Raw genomic sequence first — 20,494 nt, 5'->3', positions numbered from 1 at the left:
TGCTCTGCAGTACAGACTACGATACCTTTGTAGGTTTGAACCATGCCTAGCTCACTGGGATCTATAGGTGACACTATAACTTCTCAATCAGCATCATGAAAACATGCAACCTTTAAGAAGCTCATCTGTAAGGCAAAATAACTGTTCTGCAAGGTTGTGTGGCTCTTTGCTTTTCACCTAAGTGACTTGGTGTCAGTGTTCCCTACTGAAGCTATCAGCTGGGAGAACAGCTCACACTATTTTCGCACTCTAATTTCCTCTTTTTATAGAACAGCAGTAAATACATTTGCTAAGGCAAATTACTCAGGATTTTCAAAAGCATTTCTTATGTAGCTGCTCAATCGAAAAAATGAAGTTTGGGAGGAGGTTTAACCACAGTTTTCACTGACATCGGGGTATACGTTCAGCACTTCTCAAATCCTATCCTATTGGCATATATAATTTATTCCTGCATGTACTGTATGAGGAATGAACACAACATAATCTCCCTTCAAATACCGAAGGAGTCAGTTCCAGCTGTGCCACTCACAAGGCAAGAGTGACAACAAAGCTCCACTGTAAGAGGCGAGGAATCAAAAGTACTATTATCAAACAGAAATCAAGAAAACTGAGCCGATCTAAACCTTCACTTCTATGAATACACAGTGAGGGGAAAGAGGTCAGAGGCAGGAACATTGCAACCAGTGCCCTGATTCTGCCATACCACCTTCTTTCTATTTCGTGCACGCTGTTGCCTGCTACCACTACAGTCAGCAATTTGCACATTTGGCAGTAGGAGCCAAGCTACTGATGTATTTGCTTTCTGGGTAGCTGCCTCCTCTTGGAGTCTATGAGCAGTAAATGCCACCATAATGTGACTAATTAAAGTCTAAAGCGTCCATGATTAATGTCAGATGCACACATATTAGAGCATTCGGGTAATAGTGACATGGTCTAATTAGGTCAGCTGATACAGTTAGAGATAACAGACCAGCTTTGAGCACATAAGCCTGATTCTACCGTTCCAAAATTAATATACAAAATACTACTATTCCTCAGAAATCTTGTCTCACTTATAGCTAGTATACCTATAGCAGACTCTTAATAACTTTTGTCTTAATTAATACACTCACCATCCTTGCTAGTATGAAATGCCATTATAGAAAAAGAAGTTAGATTTTACTGTTCTTGCTACACTAAACCTCTGTATGGTTTATCTATGACCATAGCCAAAAGTTTCCATGTTATCCTTATTGATTGTATTCCCTCAAGCTCACAAACTACCTCCTGCTTCCAGTCAGAGCAATTCTTTTAAGTTATCCTCTTGTTTCTATCTGTGAGACTGGGAACGAAGATGCTGTTCAGATGCTGTGTCTCATGGGGCTCATCCCATACTATTATGGTCTGTCCTCAGGCCTACCTGGCTGGATAACGGGGGAAGGATGAGGGAGACAAACCTTCACAAGCCAATGCAGAGCCATTTTTCAGCTAGACTTAGATCTTTTAAAAACGCTCCTTTCCAATCAAAGTAACACCTTATTTGAAGATAAACAATACATTTAGTTTCCTTTATTCCCAATTTAAATGTTATTTCAGTAAATGAAACCTCTCCATTGCCATTTTAATGAGATTTCTTAGAATTTCCTAAACGCTTCTTTTAACTTCCTGTTTCATAGAAGTTACTTGAAGATGAACAGGTATGAAAAAAATGAAGCAAGATTTCTCCTTTCCTAAGAGAAAACAAGCAAGAAAGGTCCATGGAAGCAAGAAGCACTCTGAAACTACGTCAAAACTGAGACAGCTGGGAACAGCTCCAGACTCCTGGCCTGGCTGTCTACTGAGGTTACATCGTACGTTCATTCAAGGGACACGGGTCGATCAAAGCATCTCCTTCCTGCACGCCCTGCCGCCAGTGGGAAGACCAGGAAGAAACCACAACATATTCCAGACTCAGCCTTCATATGGAGAAGCCGGAGCTGTGACTCCATGGCATGCTGCAACTCATGCGGACTGTGTGATTTAGACATGGACTTGACTTATCCTTAATGGTGGTATCTTATGTTCTCCCCTGGCAAACGAGCTGCCAAAGGCCCGTCGAGAGGGAGCCCTCCCTCCATGGGCAGCACACTCACATGGATAGCTCTCTGCAGCAGCGCACGGCGGCTGTCTCCGGCCAGGTCTTCTAAACTTGTTAAGCAGCAGCTGCACAAGGTAGGAAGAAAGCATTTGCACCATCTCAGAGCTACAGGAGATATAAATCAACTCAGCTACTGCAGATACATCACATTTCCCCTGCCTTCCAGAAAAGGCCCTCCTCCACCCTGGAATGGACAGCAGCCCGTGGAAAGCCCGTGACAGAGCAGAGGAAAAGAGCAAGATGGAAGGAACAGCAGAGAGAAAACACTACAACCTGATCATAACCCCCTCCCTGCTCCACACCACTTCACTGGCTTCCTTGCTGAAGGGACCGAGTGTAACTGGTGGCAGTAATGAGAGGAATCTGGAGTGAAGGAATGAAGTGGGGGAAGAAAGGTCTTTTACTTATGTCTTAACATTTCTCTTTTTTCTTCCTAAATTAGTAATTAAATATTGTCATGGGTTTGCATGGCAAGGGTTTAGTAGCGGGGGGGCTACAGGGGTAGCTTTGGTGAGAAGATGCCAGAAGGTTCCCCTGCCATGTCCAGTGGAGCCAATGCCAGCTGGCTCCGAGGTGGACCCACCACTGGCCAAGGCCGAGCTAATCAGTGATGGTGGTAGCACCTATGGGCTAGCATATAAAACGGGAAAAAAAAATAAAAATCTGTGCCAGCAAGAAAGAGGAGTCAGACTATGTGAGAGCAACAGCCTTGCAGACCGCCAGGTCAGTGAGGAAGGAGGGGCAGGAGGTGTCCAGGTGCTGGAGCAGAGATTCCCCCGCAGCCTGTGGTGAAGCCCATGGTGAGGCAGGCTGTGCCCCTGCAGCCCGTGGGGAGGTTAACGGTGGAGCAGGTACCCGCCTGCGGCCCGTGGGGAGGTTAACGGTGGAGCAGGTACCCGCCTGCGGCCCGTGGGGAGGTTAACGGTGGAGCAGGTACCCGCCTGCGGCCTGTGGGGAGGTTAACGGTGGAGCAGGTACCCGCCTGCGGCCCGTGGGGAGGTTAACAGTGGAGCAGGTACCCGCCTGCGGCCCGGGGAGGACCCCACACCAGAGCAGGTGGATGCCCGAAGGAGGCTGTGACCCCCTGGGAAGCCCCTGCTGCAGCAGGTCCCCAGGTCCCATGGAGAGAAGAGCCCGCAACTGAATTCAGAAAAACTGAAACAGGTTTTCTGGCAGGACTTGTGACCCCATGGGGGACCCATGCTGGGGCAGTGTGTGAAGAACTGCAGCCCACGGGAAGGACTCACACTGGAGGAGTTCATGGAGAACTGTCTCCTGTGGGAGGGACCCCAGGCTGGAGCAGGCAGGGGAAGAGCGTGAGGAGGAAGGACTGGCAGAAACAACGTGTGGTGAACTGACCATAACCCCCGTTCCCCGTGCCACTCGGGGGGAGGACACAGAGAAATTGGGAATTAAGTTAAGCCCAGGAAGAAGGGAGGGGAGGGAGGAAGGGTTTTTTTCTGATTTGAATGCTAATAAACTAAACTAATTTCCCCCAAGTCAAGTCTGTTTCGCCCATGACAGTATTTGCTGAGTGATCTCCCTGTCCTTATCTTGACCCAATGAGCCTTTTGCTATACTTTTCTCTCCCCTGTCTGGTTTAGGAGGGGAGTGACAGACCAGTTTTGGTGGGCATCTGCCATTCAGCAAGGACAAACCACCACAAATATATATAAATTGGCAACAAATTAAATTAATTTTTCCCGAGTCAAGTCCATTTTGCCTGCAACAGGAGTTGGTAAGTGATCTCCCTGTCTTTAGCTCAACCCACAAGCTTTCTCTTTCCTATTCCTTCTACTTTCTCCCTGCATCCCACTGAGTGAGCGAGCAGCTGGGTGGGAGTTTGGCTGCTGGCTGGGGCCAACTCACCACATAGAGCAGAGAATCTGGGACAATGCCTGAAAGCAACATTTGGGTTTGTAGGAGGAAAGACATGGGGAGGCAGATGATGAAAGTGAAAATGATATCTCAGTCCTACCTTGTGTTCTCAGTTACACTCTGGTTTTGCAGAAATGATGTCATATTAACATAGAATTAATCTGAAAGAAGCATCTGGCCTCCAGTTCTCACCATAAAGCACATACAGAGCTATCCCTTAAGCTATGCTATGGGGCCTGTGGACTCTCTCCCACTTGACTTGAGCAGCAATAGTTCCAGTGAGCACATATAATTATTTGTTTGGATCACATTCGAATACAGAATTATGCCACGGAAGTTATAATGATTTCTGTATGAACACTAGTTATTTGTAAACAACAGGTGTAGGCATGATAATAATCTTCAAAATTTCTAGGTTTAGTGAATTCTGAAGGTTGACTTGGAAATGAGACAGATCAGTTAAAAAACAGACTGCAGAGAAGGGATTTCAGCACTGAATGATCAGGTTCTGTTCTTTTTGTTGTGACAAAATCCAGGCTTAACCTTAGTCCCTAAAATACCCTCCTCCCTTATTCCAAGTTTCTAATCTAACAGCTCTTTCTCCTGCAATTAAGACAGACCACTTCTTAGAATATTCACCCTCCTTTTTATGGTCTGCGTTTGAGTCTGACAATGCTGGTATGTCTGAGGGTTCCCTGGCAAAGAAGCCCAGATGTTGCTGGTGCCCGTGTGTCTAACCTAAGCCAATTCTTGGTAGCATGTGACAGCAAAACAACGACTTGGCCCATATAAACCCCCACTCGTGCAGCTGACCATTCAGATTCCAGATGTTCTGAGGAGATCTCTTAGTATTTCACTGGCAAGAGATGGTAGTTCAGCTTCTAGGGTTCCATGATTCTTTGTGGGAAGACAGGAGGCCAGACACGTCCATAGGTCCCTGGCTGACCTAGGGAAAAGAGTTTTCACAATCCCATAAGTTTTTTTTTCTCTTCCTGTGGCATTTGGCTGCTATGTTTCCAGGCTCCCTTCCTAGCGTACCCCATTTACAGCAGGCAGCTTTAACTTGCCAATTATTGTAGATTCCTTCCTTCATTGCTTAACATAGCTGCACCAAGTGTTTTAAATTACTTTGGAAACTCGGCAGCAAAGTCCAGGGTGTCACCTGTGGTTCCCTGCTAGGTGTCAGCCTTAGAGGTGGGTTTTTATTTCCCAGGGTGTTCCCAGCTCACCTCGGATTGCAGAGGGCCTAAAGGTGGCAGAGCTAGGCTAGTACAAATCTGGCTTCCCACATGCCCCTACAAGCCACGGTGTTCTCTGTTGTTCATGGTCCCCAAGAATGTCAGATGCAAGCCTGCTTGTTAACTACTATCTCGCTGACAGCCTCAAGAATATTACAGAGCACAGTTTTTTTACTATTGAAATAAGGGCTCAGCGACAGCTCTTCTAAAGGTCTGTAAGTAGCTGTGAATACTCTTAGGGACACACTTCAAGACAAGGTTGCAGGCAGTGGTACACCCTGGGCTGAATGCAGCTCCTTTGTGGTCCAAGTGTGTCACTTTAACAACAAGAAACGAAGTAAAGGCAGTGTCCAGATCCATCTTAATGCATGGCTTGGTGCACAAAGACAAGACACTGCTGAGAAGCATCTTGCCTCAGCTTCTCTTCATTTCAGAATTTATCTGGACACGGGAGCTGAAGCAACGTGTGCATGAGAAAGAGGCAGGAAGCATGGAGGAGGGATACTGCAGCCGAGTGCACAGCAAGGAGGAGGAGGTAGGGTCCGGTGTTGTGCATCTCTGTGTATTTTAATTTTGATGCTTTTGGTTTCTCAAAGCTTGGCCAGCTTTTCTAGGCAGTCTTTATCCTCTGTCTCCTCTTTACACCCTTACCACAGGACAACCAGGGAAAACTGCTGGAGCTGAGACACTTCTCACAGAAATTCACACACAACCAAATCCAGGATAGTTTCAACGCGGCCAGCAGGCTATAAAAGGAAGAACTGGAGAGGAGGCCTTGGCAGTAAAAATATGCAAGGAACAGGAGCCCACACAGATTCATTCAAGAGTTATTTGAGACACTCTTGGAGATCGCCTAGGGGATCCCATTCTGGAAGGTCATATGCGTCTCATGAATCCCGTGTCATATCCGACAGTCCTGTGTGTAAATGTACAGCAGGAAGACAAGGAGTGAGGAAAAGAAAGAGAAAGAGTGGAAAAGCAGTTAATGGAACAGGAGGTAAGAAGCAGTTGCATCAGGTCTGCAATACTTGGTTGGTTTGTTACCTGAAGTGCAGAAAGGTACCCCACGTGGTTCCAGTGCACTGAACTCAGACTTCTACCTACCCTTCACGTGTGTATGCAAACTAGATACAGCCTTACCTGCTGAGTAACTGAAAACCATTTGCATTCCTGTTTGAGCAGTCTAACTTTTGTGTGTACATGCAAGTGTGTGTGAAAGTGCTGGAATTTACATCTCCAGATTTCATGCGTGGAGTGGCTTTCTCCAGTCCCAGATTCCACAAGACCCTCACTTGCCTCAGCAATGTCACTGGCTTCTGCCCCACTACTGGTGTAACAGTTTTGGGGATCGAGCTCTAATTTTGGGAAAACAATAAAATACATCTATCTAGTCCAATGCTTTATTTTGATAAAACTCTAATTCACAGCTAAGCCTTGGAGGCTGAGTAGAGTTTCTATTAACCAATATCACTGTCTCAGAAGTATTTCAGACTACATAATAGGGCCTGTAAACATTTCACATTCTGAGAGAGATATGAAGTACATTTATTACCATTTTTGGGAAAGAATTAGGTTTTTTTAAAGTCTGTTTTATTTCCCAGCCTTCAGAAAGCATGATGGTATATTACATACGTTTGAAGTCTTCCTTCTAAACCAAGTGATTAGCTTATAAAGAGCAACTAAATTACAAACAGTATATACCCATAACATCAGCTAATTTTAAATGTAATCAGCATATGCCATGAAAGAAATATGTCATAAAGGAGCACACTCAAGAAATGAGAATCAGTCTGGAAATGTTATGTGAGCCTTTCAGATTAAAAATAATTCTACTCACAGATGAGAAATAAAATACATACGCTGCATACCGGGAATCAAACCTGGCCATCAAGTGGGGGTATCTGACATTTCCATCTTCATCAAGGGGGATTCTGTCAAGTGGCAGCTCAAACTCTTCATCAGTAATCTCCACGCCAAACCTGAAACAAACAGCAGTTAGCAGCACTGGCTTGCGGAGTTCACATTTGGGTCAACAGTACCCACAATACCCTGAGCATATGGCTGCCATTAACTCTTTGTTACTGCTTCGGTCCTCAAGATCAAGAGCACCACGTGAATATCAGAGGTTAATCAGGGTTTTGATCGCTTCAGCTTTCTCAAAGAAAGAAATTCTACCCTAGAATCCCGGCATTGGTGGGGCACAGAAATAGAAATACTAGCATATTGAACTGTGTGCAATTGTCCTCTATAAAAAGTTATTCATTACACTAAAACAGTGGTATTGCTTAAACTAGTTAACTCTGAAAGGCTTTTCATTTGGACTGTTTAGCATGAAAGAAAATGTAGAGAAAAACTGTCTTTTCGGGAAACAGCTTCTTAGTGCTTTTGGAAAGCATTTCATAATGGCTTTAAAGACATTTTGCATACAAATATTTAAAAGTGGCAGTGTTTATTCATCAGCAAGAAAGTGTTTTCACCTCTTCAGAACAATTAAAACATAATCCTTGAAATACTGGCATAAGTAGGAATGACTTAAGCAATAATAAAGAACAAGGCATTCATTCATCATTTTGCAAAGCCACAAAAACTCAGCTGACTTTTGGGGGGATGTATTTTCTTTTCGGCAAGGCAATGAAAGTGTATGCAAAACACACTATTTATTTGTTGTTTTGGTTTCATCATCATGCTTTCCCATTTTACGTAACTCAAGAAACCCTTCTGTCAGAGTGCCATTTGTCCTTAACTGATTTTGGGGATTTCTGACTCAGAGGTTTGGAGCATGGAGAATGGCTCATTCTGTAGAATCCTTAACCCTGCTTTATTTCTGAGGAAGTCTGCTGAGGAGGACAGATACAGCTGCTTTTGCATTTGCCCTCAGCTGACAGCATCTTATTTTATTGGCTTTCAGCTTCACTTATCTACATTCACTTTTCATTTAGACACGTGCATTTAGGGAAGCTGGAGTTCTGTCAATATACATAAACCCACACAGAAAGAAGGTAAACCTGTAGAGTTTTTTACCTATGAAGAATATAAAACCTAACTTGGCTGGGGAGTGTCAGTAAGAACAACTTTTCAGGAATCTATAATGGTTCTGGGGTTAAACACTGTTGCACAGGTCGTTCAAAGACCAGCTATTTGCATACGTGATAAATGGACAAAATCTATTTACTTCCACAATCAGTTAAACAAAATCTCCTGATTATTGCTGTCTCCTAATCCTTCTCTCCATCACTTGCATCAAGGGATGCCATCCCAGAAACTAGTTTAGTCTGTACGTAAGGCATAAGCGGAGGGGAGTCTATGCTGAGAACCAAAAAGTTAGGTAAATTGGTCAACTTCCAGCTCTGCAACCAAAACAGACTGTTCAGTCATTAAATTATTCCTCTCTGTGTAACCATGGTTAAGAAGAAAGCTAAACAGGTTCCCTGTAAAGTAACATGAGATCCAAGGAAGAAAAAGAACAGCACTTAGTGCAATATTTACGGATTTGTATAGCAAGCATATGTATCTGGGGTAAAGAAAAAGGCTTTTTACATTCATCATCACTATCTTCAAACAGACAGGAGAGCAAAAAAATCACTTACTGTTCAAAAAGCAAAATTAAGCTTTTTGAATATTGTTGTGGAATTAAAGACAAAGAATTACTGTGACCTAAAAAACTGGAACAAGGAGGGGAAAATAGTCTCGTAAGTCTGGAAGTTATGTCTTAATGTTTATTACCCATTTTGTCCTCACTTTTAGAGTAAGACGAAATAATTACTGAAGGGAGGCCCTACTTTTCTCGCAGCTTTGTTTGCCGTGGTACAAGAACTTGTAAAGCCTGGAAGGAGACAAAAAGTCACACACAGGTCACTCCAGCACCTTTAGTTGCTAATAAATAATCTTTCAATCACTAATTAGGCAGACTTCTCTGGGGGCTCTGGCTTATATTATTTTTCCCTCTCCATAGAAAAAGACGGGTGCTCTGATTGTGCCACTATTAGTTTTTGTATGAAAAAAACCCTCCCATAAACTATGGGGATTTTGTTGCTGGCCAAGAAAATTTTTGATGTAAAATGAGGGAGAAAAATCTTTACTTCTTCTGGTAACCAATCGGAAAAAACCCTCAGCAAAACCCCTTGACAGGCAAATGAGTAAGGATTTTCTTGGTACTGAACCCGATCTGATCTTGACTTGTTACTCATTCTATAGGTTCAGTATAGCCCTGAATAACTGCTTCTTTGATTTCACTTAGGGAAGCTAGTAACTTGTTATTGGCTGGTCTGAGCCAGATAGGCAGTTCTCTAACAGGGAGTGAACCACGTCACTGCAGCAATCACAATGAGGGTTTCTGGTCATACTTCTTTTGTAAGAATAACGTCTCAAATTGCTCTCCATACGAAGCTACGTGAAGACACTACCGAAAAAAAAAAAAAAGGTTGTCTAAGTTTAATGCTCAGAAAAGTTACTGAACTGTCACTTGCCAAGAGGGACTGACTTACACACGCACGGAAGAATTAACTGTGTCTTTCCTCTGTATAATTTCCTATTCCCAGCATTAGCCTGTAACTGATCTGTGATACCCCACCTGGGCAGCTGATCTCTGAAACCCCAGACATATACTTGACAGCGTACAAATATATTTTATGAGCAAAATACCACCATCATTTAACAAGATAAATAAATAATGCCATTTCAACGAGAAGGCTGGGTAAGAATCACGCTCCCTTCAACGCTTCGCTGTTCACCTCTGGTAGTACAAAACCGCCTTCAAACTGTTTTGACTGAAGCATTGCCAGTGACACACAACTCATCCCTGAACACGGCTGGGGAAAAACAGCGGTCTGGAAAGACCCCAGAGATCTCTGGGTGCCACAGTCCCCCTTAGGAGATGGCAAAAGTAATTTCAGTGTTGAAGGTCCCCAAGCTTCCCAAATGCATCCAGGGAGATGGGAACTGATCCTGAAGGTGTGGTCTAAAAGTATGCCCATATCCATTTACTTCGTAGGGTGGTGAATCCTATTGGAAGAGGAGGGGAATCGATGCAAGGTTCTGGAGGGTTTCTATCCCTGCCTTACGTCATATCTGCAAGGTCAGAAGACAGACTGGTCTAAAGGAGTAAAACCGGGGGAAGGGAGGAACAAGGCTGCACCAACTTTGCATACTGACATTTTCTCCATTATTAAAATTCCAAAGACCTATTTTACATTACTGATCTCAGGATTTCTGGAAACATGCTGTGACTACATTACATCCATCGTGCTCACTGGTGTGGAAACAGAAAAAGCATTGAATGACGAGAGTGTATGGCCTATACCATTTGTTATCCCAAACACTGATATTATACCTTCCATTCTGAACTTCCCCTCAAGCTTTACAAACACTTCCATGATTTACAAAAGCAGTAAACAGGAGGATCAAGTGCTCCAGCATGCAAATGCAGCCACCTGAAACTAAGCAATGATTTAATCAAACGCAGCAGCACGCAACAAATGAATCACTGGGTTCTCCAGGGCACATTTTCAAAGGCAGGTGCAATGGGCAGGGCTTGAGAAAAAGATATCTATTAACCGGAGGGCTAAGCCTATTTACACAGAAGCTGATGCAAAACGCAAGGGACTGGTTAACAGTGAGGTTGAGAGAAAACGCTTTGGCAAGAAGCCCAGAACCCTGGCAAAGGGAACACCTGCAAAAAGTCACATGTGGTTTATCGTATCAATACCTACATTTGCACATGCAGACTGGGAAATTGTTATTTCCATTTTATCATATGTTTAATATCTGCAATATCCCCAAACAAAGGCAGTTCTCACCTCTCAGATCTTAAATCAAGGAGACAGAGAGGAAGATAAGGTACATTGGGAAATTCAGCAACTGTTTTAGTCAGCGTCTCTTAATCATCTATAAAGACACCACTACTGGGTACCAAAGTAACTGTGCTTTTAAGAGGTCATTAGTGGAACAGATGCAAAAGAAATCCTCTGCAAGAAAGCAATTGGGAAGAAGCACAGAAAGCAGAGATGAAAAACTTAATAGGGTGTCAAGACTAGCACGCTACAGGAGCAGAGATGGCAAGGCAAATAAGACAGCAGACCAGGTCAGAGGGATAAGTAAGCCTAAAACTCTGATGGGCGTTTGAAGCAAGAACGAGACATTTATAGTGATATGATTGTAAGGAGAAGTAAGTGGGAGGAATTTTCAAACAGGGCATGATATAGCCAGAAAGATAAGCTGAGGGGATTATTCCAGCAGTGTGACCTCAGATCTGTCCATGGAACAAGGGCAAGGCAGAGGGACTTGGAATTGTTGAGAAATAGCAGGCAGTTGTGAGGTGCACAGCCATAAGGTTCCTCTGTGCAAACCTGTTGGAAATCATGGTTTCTGCTGGCAGGCAGAGCACGAATTCACTACATGCTGCATTTGCTTATAAAAACATGGCCTCTCTGCAGCACATGTTGTGTATTTTATACAAGATCATGAGGTATCTTGACTTGGAAAGCAACATTAACAAATCAGAGAGTCGCAAAGGAATCAGAATCAATCTCTCTTGGCATTTTTTAAGGAAACAGCAACAACAGGTTGAGTATTTCAATATTTATGAAAAGAGAATTTAACAATGGACTTCAAAGAATCTAAAAATTTCATTTTATTGCCATAAATCATAGGTTCTACCTCCCTCCAGAAAACCTTCCTTTTTCCACCTCTCATGGTACAAACACCAAAAGTATCTGCATGTCCTCATCTGTGGTGTTGGTGCCTATCTGGCCCTTTAATCCTCTCATCACTCTTAAGGAAGACACCAGATGTATCTCACCAGTCTTCATCTGTCAGGCAGCTTTCCTGAAGGAGAGACCTAACACGTAAAAACTAGCTTAGAAAGCTGAACCACTGCAATCTCTGTGTGAAACACTGCCTCGGAAAACTGATCTGCAAGATTCAGAGGCAAGGAAAGGAAAAGAAAAACCAGATTGCCTCCCACTCATTCTTTCCTTATATGCTCATGTCCCTCTGCTTTGTAATGCTTCAAATAACCCAGGCGCTGCAATTCAACTCCAAGTCATCGTTAGTTCATGCTATTGCGTAACACCTTTCTTGCGGGATGTTTTCCCAATTAACCCATTTTTTTCACCCTTTCAGAGTTACTCCCCAACATGTCAGATTAACTAGGCCCCTCCATTCTTGGCATTTAGGGGTGCTTTGTCCACAGCCAGACAATGCTAGGAAATAGAACCAGGTCCTGTGAACTCTCATGCTGTTTAAACCATTCCTTTAATCCAATACCTTTCTACCCTTACCACAAGGAATCTCACAGGTCCCAGTTCTGTGCATCTTCCCCTCAAAGCTATTTCAAATGATACCATATGTTTTTTGTAGTACTGTAAAAGTCACGCTCAGAGGAGGTCTAAGCAAAGCTGTGGTTAAAACCTGCCAGCTGTCACCACCTGTTTGTACTAAATATGGTCAAGCAGTAGAAACAACAGGAACTGGGAGAAAATGAAAATGGGAAAAACGTAGCTGTGCTTGCCTATTACATACCTTTCCCTGGTAAAACTGACACCAGCACCATTAAGGATCTATTGCTGCAAGCATTGTCAGCTACTGGGGTCCAAGCTCCGAGACATCAGTCAGTTTACCAAATGGCAACAGGAGACTTACATTGCCAACCGTACGTTAATTACGGGAAGTACAAGGCCTTACTTCCATCTCCTTACTACTGCTCCAACAGCAGGTAACGAGACAAAAACCACCTCAAGAGGCCTCGCGGGGATTCTGCCAGAACACAGGACCAAGAATTATCAGAGTTATCTTTCTGCGGGTGCTAAGCTCGGAGAGGTTGTCATAAGCAGGGACACCGTGCAGGACCACTGCAGTGTCCCCCATATACACTCTTGGGGCTGCTTTACAGTGTGCTCAGATGTAGCTTTCATGTCACTGGGGCCTAAGAACACCTGTTATCCAACAGTTACCCAGCAGCCTCCCATCACCTATGTGAGATATGTGAAGGAAGGTGATGTAAACCCCAGCTGTTCATCCAATTGTTGACATTATATGCAATGGAGGGTGTGAACTGCTTTGGCTGATCCTAGTAGCACTGCCATGCCTATAAAACATGGGTGAAAAATCCAGGCTGGGTAACAGGCTATCAAGCAGAATAAAGGATTATTTCTTGCTTCTTTCAGAAGCAGCTCCCTGACTCAAAAGCTGCAGTGTTTGGTACCTGGAGGGTACAAGAGGTGTCATTTCCCAATCCCTGGAGATGTTACATCAGATTTCCAAACTTAGATGCAGACGCAGCGAAAGAAAGCATTCAGATAGTGCAGGCAGCAAAAGAATCTTCGTTACAAAACACAAAAAACAATGATACAAAAAAGAAGAGCTTTTCATCCACACTGAATGTTTTCTCTGAAAAAGAACTTCTGAAACGTCACAACTAACTTGGAGGTATTTTTGCTACAGCAAACCAGAAATCTTACATTATATGGACTAGAGCAGTTGCTACTCCATTCATTTTCACAGAGGCTCTCTGGGCAATTCCACCAAGCACCCCTCAGCTAGAAGCAGTGTACCAGCTGCAGCTTTGCCGGCACCGCCTGCTCTCCTCACAGCTGGGATCTGCACGCTGCAGCTGCTCCCTCATGCTCACAAGGATGCTAAAAATATAGCATTTCCTGCTGAAGCACAAGAGATACCTCGTGTCTGATACCCTCGAAAAATAGATGTTCAACTCCAGTACAGATGTTACTGGAGGTCCACCAGTGAGATCACCGTGCTCTAAAATCTGCCTTGCATGCAGCTGAGTAAGATAGGTAAGAAGGCTAAGTGCAAAGCAAGTAGTGTACGTGCAATGCAGGCAGCCTCAAGAGAGCTATATCCTTGTGTAACAGGCTAGGAAAGCTGATAGCTTTTTTCTCTGAAAGCAGATGTAGATCTTTCCCAAACTGAGTGTGGGCAAAACTCGGCAAAAAAATTTCATTAAAGCCAAAGGATCCAAGTCATGATCCAACAGGCTTAAGCAGGGTAATTTGTAACAAAGCTTAGCCAGGGCAAATACTACAAGTAGCTTCTGAAAACGTCATTAAAAAATTGCACAACATGTCACACCATACACCATCTGAAAATATCTTTTGCACAAGTTAACATTTTGAACAATGCCCTCTCTGAAACAGCTTTTCATAAAATATTTGTTTCACTGGACTTACACTTTTGATTTTGTCACCACATTCCTTTTACAAATGAATTTATATATTTTAAGTGACTTTTAAAATTTTTGGAATAAAGTACAGAAAACTATTCCAGAAAAAGATAAACTAATCAATTTCAAACACCACAGCAAATAAACTTGAAAATGCTGACATTTTTCTGAAACAGCTGATTTTGTTTTGAGCTATTGTATTAAGAGTATCATATGCCCTGATAAAGTTAATGTTACCTTGTCATATTTTTTAAATGAGTCAACTGATTTTAAAATACAGCTTTCTATCAACTAAAAAGATAGAAGTTCAGAATTCTGAGAATTTCCCTGCAAGTTTTCTAGATGCATTAGTAGATAAGTGTAATGCTACAAAAAACATGACAAAGCACCCGGTTAAGTACATCTTTTAACCTTCGACTCATTAGCTCACAGGCTCAGTGATGTGGACCTGTTCTTAGTGTGGTCACTTCCATTTGCCGATGTGTAATGCTCCTTGCAGGCATGGAGGGGTGTTACACCCATTTTTCCCATATGCACCTATATACTCGGGATCGGTAAATGCACACAACTTCCTCATCTTAATATTCTAACGACTATAACAACTCCAGCTGAATTCTTAGCACAATTACACAGGTTTCATTCAGTTGAATTACACTAAGATGAAATTGGTATGAAAGAGTGAAAATTAGAGCTCTTAACTCTTCTAAATGCTAACTGGACCTTCCACCTGCAGCAAACTGTCAGTCCAAACCATTTAAAGCCAGATTCCAAGGTCACGACTTGGGCCAATCTCCTCTTTGCAATTCACCTCGAGGACTGATTGAGTACTTCAGAACTTGGCACAGCAAATGCAGCACGTGTACAAGAGGCAGAGATTTCTCCAACAAATTCACCAACACGGACTTTAGGTTTAATTGTAGCTGAAACATAGCTTTTCTTCATTCCCTTATTATGTCAAGCTCTACGGAATTCAATTAAGACATCTATTGTACTGGAGAAAATTTAAAACTGCATGCCAGTACTGTCAAGGGCTCATAACATAATTACAGGTCTCTCCCGCACTCCACCCACTCATTCCAGCAAAACTCCCCATAAATTCAAGGAGAGATCTGCCAGGCTGAGAGCAGCCGAGTGTCGAACACAGCCTGCCGAGTGCTTCCCTTACCCAAAGGCGCCCTGCCATCTAGTGGAAAGGACACTCGGTTTTTCAGAAGAGGAACATACGGACACCTTCCCCAATTGTTGTTCATGTTTCAGATGTAACAAAAAAAACCCCCACAAACAAACAAGTTGCAAAACATCGTACACTGTATATCACATTCTAAAGACCTACGCAGAAAGCCACGAAGAAAAAACACAAACACGTGAAGTAAAAAATGAATCTCCTCTATCCATATTGTATTGAAATAGATAGCGTATGACCAACTTTTTTATTTAGTTCTGTAGCATACATTAAATATCAAGTTCCTTTTCCTAGTTAACTGGTAATGAGAGATTCATGCATCATAGCTTCAAAGGACCAAACCACTGGATTACTTTTTTCCATATACAGTTTTCTCTAGCTAATTGCTCTAAAGCTGAAGCAGGAATTACAGACCACATGGTGACAAGTAGTCATTTAGAAGGGAATAAGTGGAGGTGGGAGAGATTAATTAGGGGAATAAAGGAATGATGAAGTACAACCACAGTATACCAACCACCTATGTCACAAACTGACAGGTCTATTCCAGAAAGGTCACTTCTGTCATTTTCCCCATCCCCAGCCAAGACATTCCCAACCCCCCCACCTACACAACAGCTTCAAACCAGTATTGAGGATGTGCTGAAAACTCAGTTTTTGCAAGGCTGCACGATTGCTAGTGCTGACATGAGAGGAGATGGGGAACGTGATGGGAAGGGAGAAAGCTGAGAACTGCCATTGAGTCATCAGGATTCTTACACCAGCTATGAAACTGTACCCTCAAATTTCTGATCTACTATGCATGAATGTTAAGCAGCTGGCTGGAATTGAGTTAACTTCATAGCAGCCCGTATGCTGCTGTGTTTTAGATTTGTGACTAAAACACTGGTGACAATGCACCAGTCTTCTGGCTATTGCTGAACAGTGCCTGCACAGAGTCAAGCCTTTCTCGTTTTCTGCTGCTGCCCCCCTCCAGTAAGTGGGCTGGGGGAGGGTGGGCACAAGAAGATGGGAGGGGACAGAGCCAGGACAGCTGACCCAGACTGGCCAAAGGGTTATTCCATACCGTATAATATCATGTTCAGCAATAACAATTGGTGGCGGGTTGTCTTCCAAGGTAACCATCGTAGCTGTTGCTCAGAGACTGCCCTGGCATCAGCCTGCTTGTGGGAGGCACCGAGTGATTGCCTTTGCATCACTTTGTATTTTTCCCTTTGCTTATTAAACATCTTTATCTCAACCCAAGGGTTTTCTCACTTTTGCTCTTCCTATCCTTTCCTCTGTCCCATCTGGGGGACAGTGAGAAGCTGTGTGAGTACCCTTCGCTGCTGCCCAGGGTCAACCCATCGCACCCATCCAATTAGTTTTTCATAGCAGATACCACAGACAGACATTTCAGAGCTGATGGTCCAGCTCCAGTCTTTTGCTCTGTTGATAATGCAACAATGTACTGAAATGGCACCTCCAAGACAAGGAGGTCTTTAAATATGCCCAAAGGAAAAGTGAGGTAGAAAGCAGCAGTGAAGAATTAAAGCTCCTGGTGACAACCGGGACAGCTGTTATTTCCTTGTGGAAAGGAGACTGCAGGAGAAACAGCAGAGCCTGCTGTTTCCAGCTTGGAATAAGCAATGCAAAAAAGGATTTTATTCCCAGAGCTGAACACAGAAGACAGCTCTCTGTGAACACCAGTTTCTAAGCTGTTTGACAGGATAGCTTCATATCCCCCACAGTCTTGGGAGACTTGGGTTGTATCTGTGGGAGCGGGAAGCGCGATCTCCTCCTCTCTGACAGTAAACCTCGTTTACTTTCCAGCTCAGAGTGACTCCTCTCCATCCAGGACAACACCCAGAAATGCCCACTAGTGAAACGGGTGAAATGACTAGAGAATCCTGGACACTCAGCACCAGCCATCCACAAGCACACCATGGCCAGAAAACACAGAAGCTGGGCACAGCTGGGCTTCCATCTGAAGGGATCAGGAGGGCTCTTATGTAAAGGCATCTGTTGCTGTGAAAACACTGACAGCAGAAAAAACTCAGTATCTGAAACAAATCTGACCTACAGGAAAGTGCTGAAGAGGAAGAAAATTTGTGCTGAAGCAATATAAGTTGGTGACTAATAACCCCCATGAAGCTGATGCCTCCATGCATGCAGGCAGACTGCAATCAAAGCATTATCAGGAGCTGTCAAACTCATTCCTGAACAGTGCTGAGATTTCCCTGTTAGAGATGGCAGGAAACGTGTACCCAGGGAGACAACTCTTGAAACTTCAGAGATGTGTCTGCCTTGCTTACCTGGTGGTAGGGGAAAATTGCTCTAACTGTTCAGAATGAAGTGCAAATAAAACCAAGTAGTCATGCAATATTCCCTTTAAAGCTACACAGGATTATATAGTGACCTTTACAATCATTTGAAGCTACAGATATGACATTGCCTTGGACAAAGGGCAAGAATCTTGAACGTGACTGACCAGGACATGCAGGAATAATCATTCTAAGAATAATGAAAAGCTTGTCATGTATTTAATCTTCAGAACATCAATACATTGGGCACACTGAGGATGGGGAGGTAGCAGTGGATGGTCCAGCTATGGCTTGAAAATGAAAAATAAACTAGAAAATCCATTATTTCCCTGACTTTTAAATAATCTGGTTACTTCACATAGTTTCTCTTACACAGAAACACAACATGTACGTCTTGAATGCACTTAGCTGCAGGCACTGTGAAAAAGTGTGCTTAAGGAGACACTCCTAGGAAGTTAAAATTCTCCCTCCCCACAAGCTAGATGGTTCTGGATAAAGAAAATCATTCTTACCTGCACTTAGTTGCTGCCTGAAACTCCTGCTGACTAATAACCTTTCTCTTAATTTTTTCAGGTTTTCTGAGAAAAATAGAAAAAAGACAAAACAATACTAAGAAAACACAACTTCATACACATTGAAAATAAATGAGCCCCAGATTAAAGGAGTGACTTACTTTAACCAGAGATTCCGTCACTTGGAGAAAGGGTCCAATTCCATTTCAAATATGTTGCCTACCCTATACGGTAAGAGGAAAATGGTTTCCCTTCCCCCTCCCTGTATACAGCTCCAGCCCACACTGTACAGGAATGGCATAAGACTTAATAGGGTTTACAAAAATACCGCCTTATATAAACAACATATCAGAGATCTCAAACAACTGAGCACAGTGGTGAATCATTCAGGATGCTTTGCTGGCATGTTTCAAAGTAAACATTTACTTCTGAACTGGTCCTCTGTGACCAGAACTCCTCCAGAGTAAAGGCTACTGCACTGAAAAGCACCCCAGTCTCCATTTTAGAAGCATTAGCAAAAAATATATAGCATGAAATCCACACTCAATTTTTGTTAACACTGCCAAACGCCAACTGCAGGGCAGATACAGCATTCTGCAAAGATGAGACCAGGCATCATTCTGGGGTCCAGCAGCTACCATTTCTGGTAACCGAGGGGCAGAAATAGGCAGTGAATGGAGCATGCCAGATACCCACCAGCTGATGGCCAGATGCTAAGGTTTCCAAGCTACCAGGGATTCTCTTCCACAAGGCATATTTCCACCTGGCTCCTTAAACCATTTATCTGTCAGCTTCATGTTGCAGGAGGAGTGCAAAGGTGATAAGGACTGACAATTTCTCCACTGATCACTGCTTGTGGTTTGCCTGCCTCTGTTAAGGGATGGAGAGCACACTGATGGATGAGCCTCTGCAGAGCAAGTCACAGTAACAAAAAAAAATAAATTAGGAGGACCCACAGTATCAAAACACCTAGGATCTATAAAAGCCACCTAATGGAAGAAGGCTCATTGTGCTTGAAAGTGTTTGCAAATTTCCCTTCCTGAAATGAACTTGGGGATGCTGCCGCTTTCCATACAATGGAACCCCTGAATTCTCAGCAGCTCTCCTTTCACATTGCAGGATTGGTGCAGGCAGGAAACTGGTACGCAATGCACCTTGTCCCACTGCAGATACTCAGAGTCCTTGTCTACATGTCAACTAGCTAACTATAAAGGAAAGATATAGACATATCTAATGCATGATTTTTTGACACGTCTCAGAAGGTGCTCATGTGGTAGCATCGAAGTGTGAGATCCTGTCCAAAGACTATTACCTTTGGCAAAAGATCCCTCTTTTCTATCACAGGAGATTTTTCTGTGTTTCGAATTTTGCAGATGTCAGCAGTTTACACTCACAAAGGGGTTACAAATTAAACAAAGTAAATGTGGCTGATTGCACAGATGCTTACTAGAATGTAGCAAAGAGTGAAATGAATGAAATCGGACTGAACCAAACAAATGTCGTCACTCCACATGCTGGACTGATTCTCCCATCTCCCACTTCTGTGTGAAATCTCTGAAAGAAAAGACACAGATTTTACCCGTTTCCACTTTTCTCAACCCACACCCTCAAGTTCTAAGACTATAAGTAAAAGTGGTCTGGTTTTTATCTTCCATTAGAATTGTTTTCCACTGCAAATGCTGATGTGGTGGAACCAAATACTAGCCAACCAAAAACCTGAGCTATGTAGACAGCACTTGTAGTCAACCAGGTCTTCCTTGTAAGGAATTTAGTAATTCTACATAATAAGAAGGAAAAAACCAAAGTTACAAAAGTCTGAATTACTGATGGAAATTTCAGTGCTGCCCACTGAAACACAAAGAAGCATGCCAGAAAGTATGATTTCTGGGTCACAAGATGCTCTGCACAGCCATGAGGACACTACTGGTCCCCAAACCCAACAGAACTATTAGCTATATTCCGTTGCTACAAACTGAAATACTTGTGATGATACGAGGGCACATTTCCACTGGCTGAAGCACTGTAAGAAATGAGAGGATGAAATAATACACGTACTCACATACTGCTGCTTTCCTAGTTATATTTTGTTAAC

General features: G+C 43.2%; 1 long non-coding RNA gene across 1 annotated transcript in view; it reads right to left on the bottom strand.

The window, feature by feature from the left end:
• Window positions 1-19,953, bottom strand: part of LOC119152949 — a 25,212-nt gene extending 5,259 nt beyond the window's left edge. The window contains exons 1-5 of the long non-coding RNA XR_005105988.1: window positions 19,850-19,953; window positions 19,099-19,309; window positions 18,403-18,468; window positions 7,101-7,211; window positions 1-2,181 (exon numbers count right to left, since the gene is read on the bottom strand). The exon at window positions 1-2,181 is cut by the window's left edge and continues 5,259 nt beyond it. This is a non-coding gene — a long non-coding RNA (uncharacterized LOC119152949). The remainder of the gene's footprint in view (window positions 2,182-7,100; window positions 7,212-18,402; window positions 18,469-19,098; window positions 19,310-19,849) is intronic.
• Between the last annotated feature and the right edge of the window lie 541 nt (window positions 19,954-20,494).

The sequence above is a fragment of the Falco rusticolus genome, chromosome 1 (assembly GCF_015220075.1).
Source record: "Falco rusticolus isolate bFalRus1 chromosome 1, bFalRus1.pri, whole genome shotgun sequence".
NCBI classification, from domain to species: Eukaryota; Metazoa; Chordata; class Aves; order Falconiformes; family Falconidae; genus Falco; species Falco rusticolus.
This window is presented reverse-complemented; position numbering and strand designations above follow the sequence as displayed.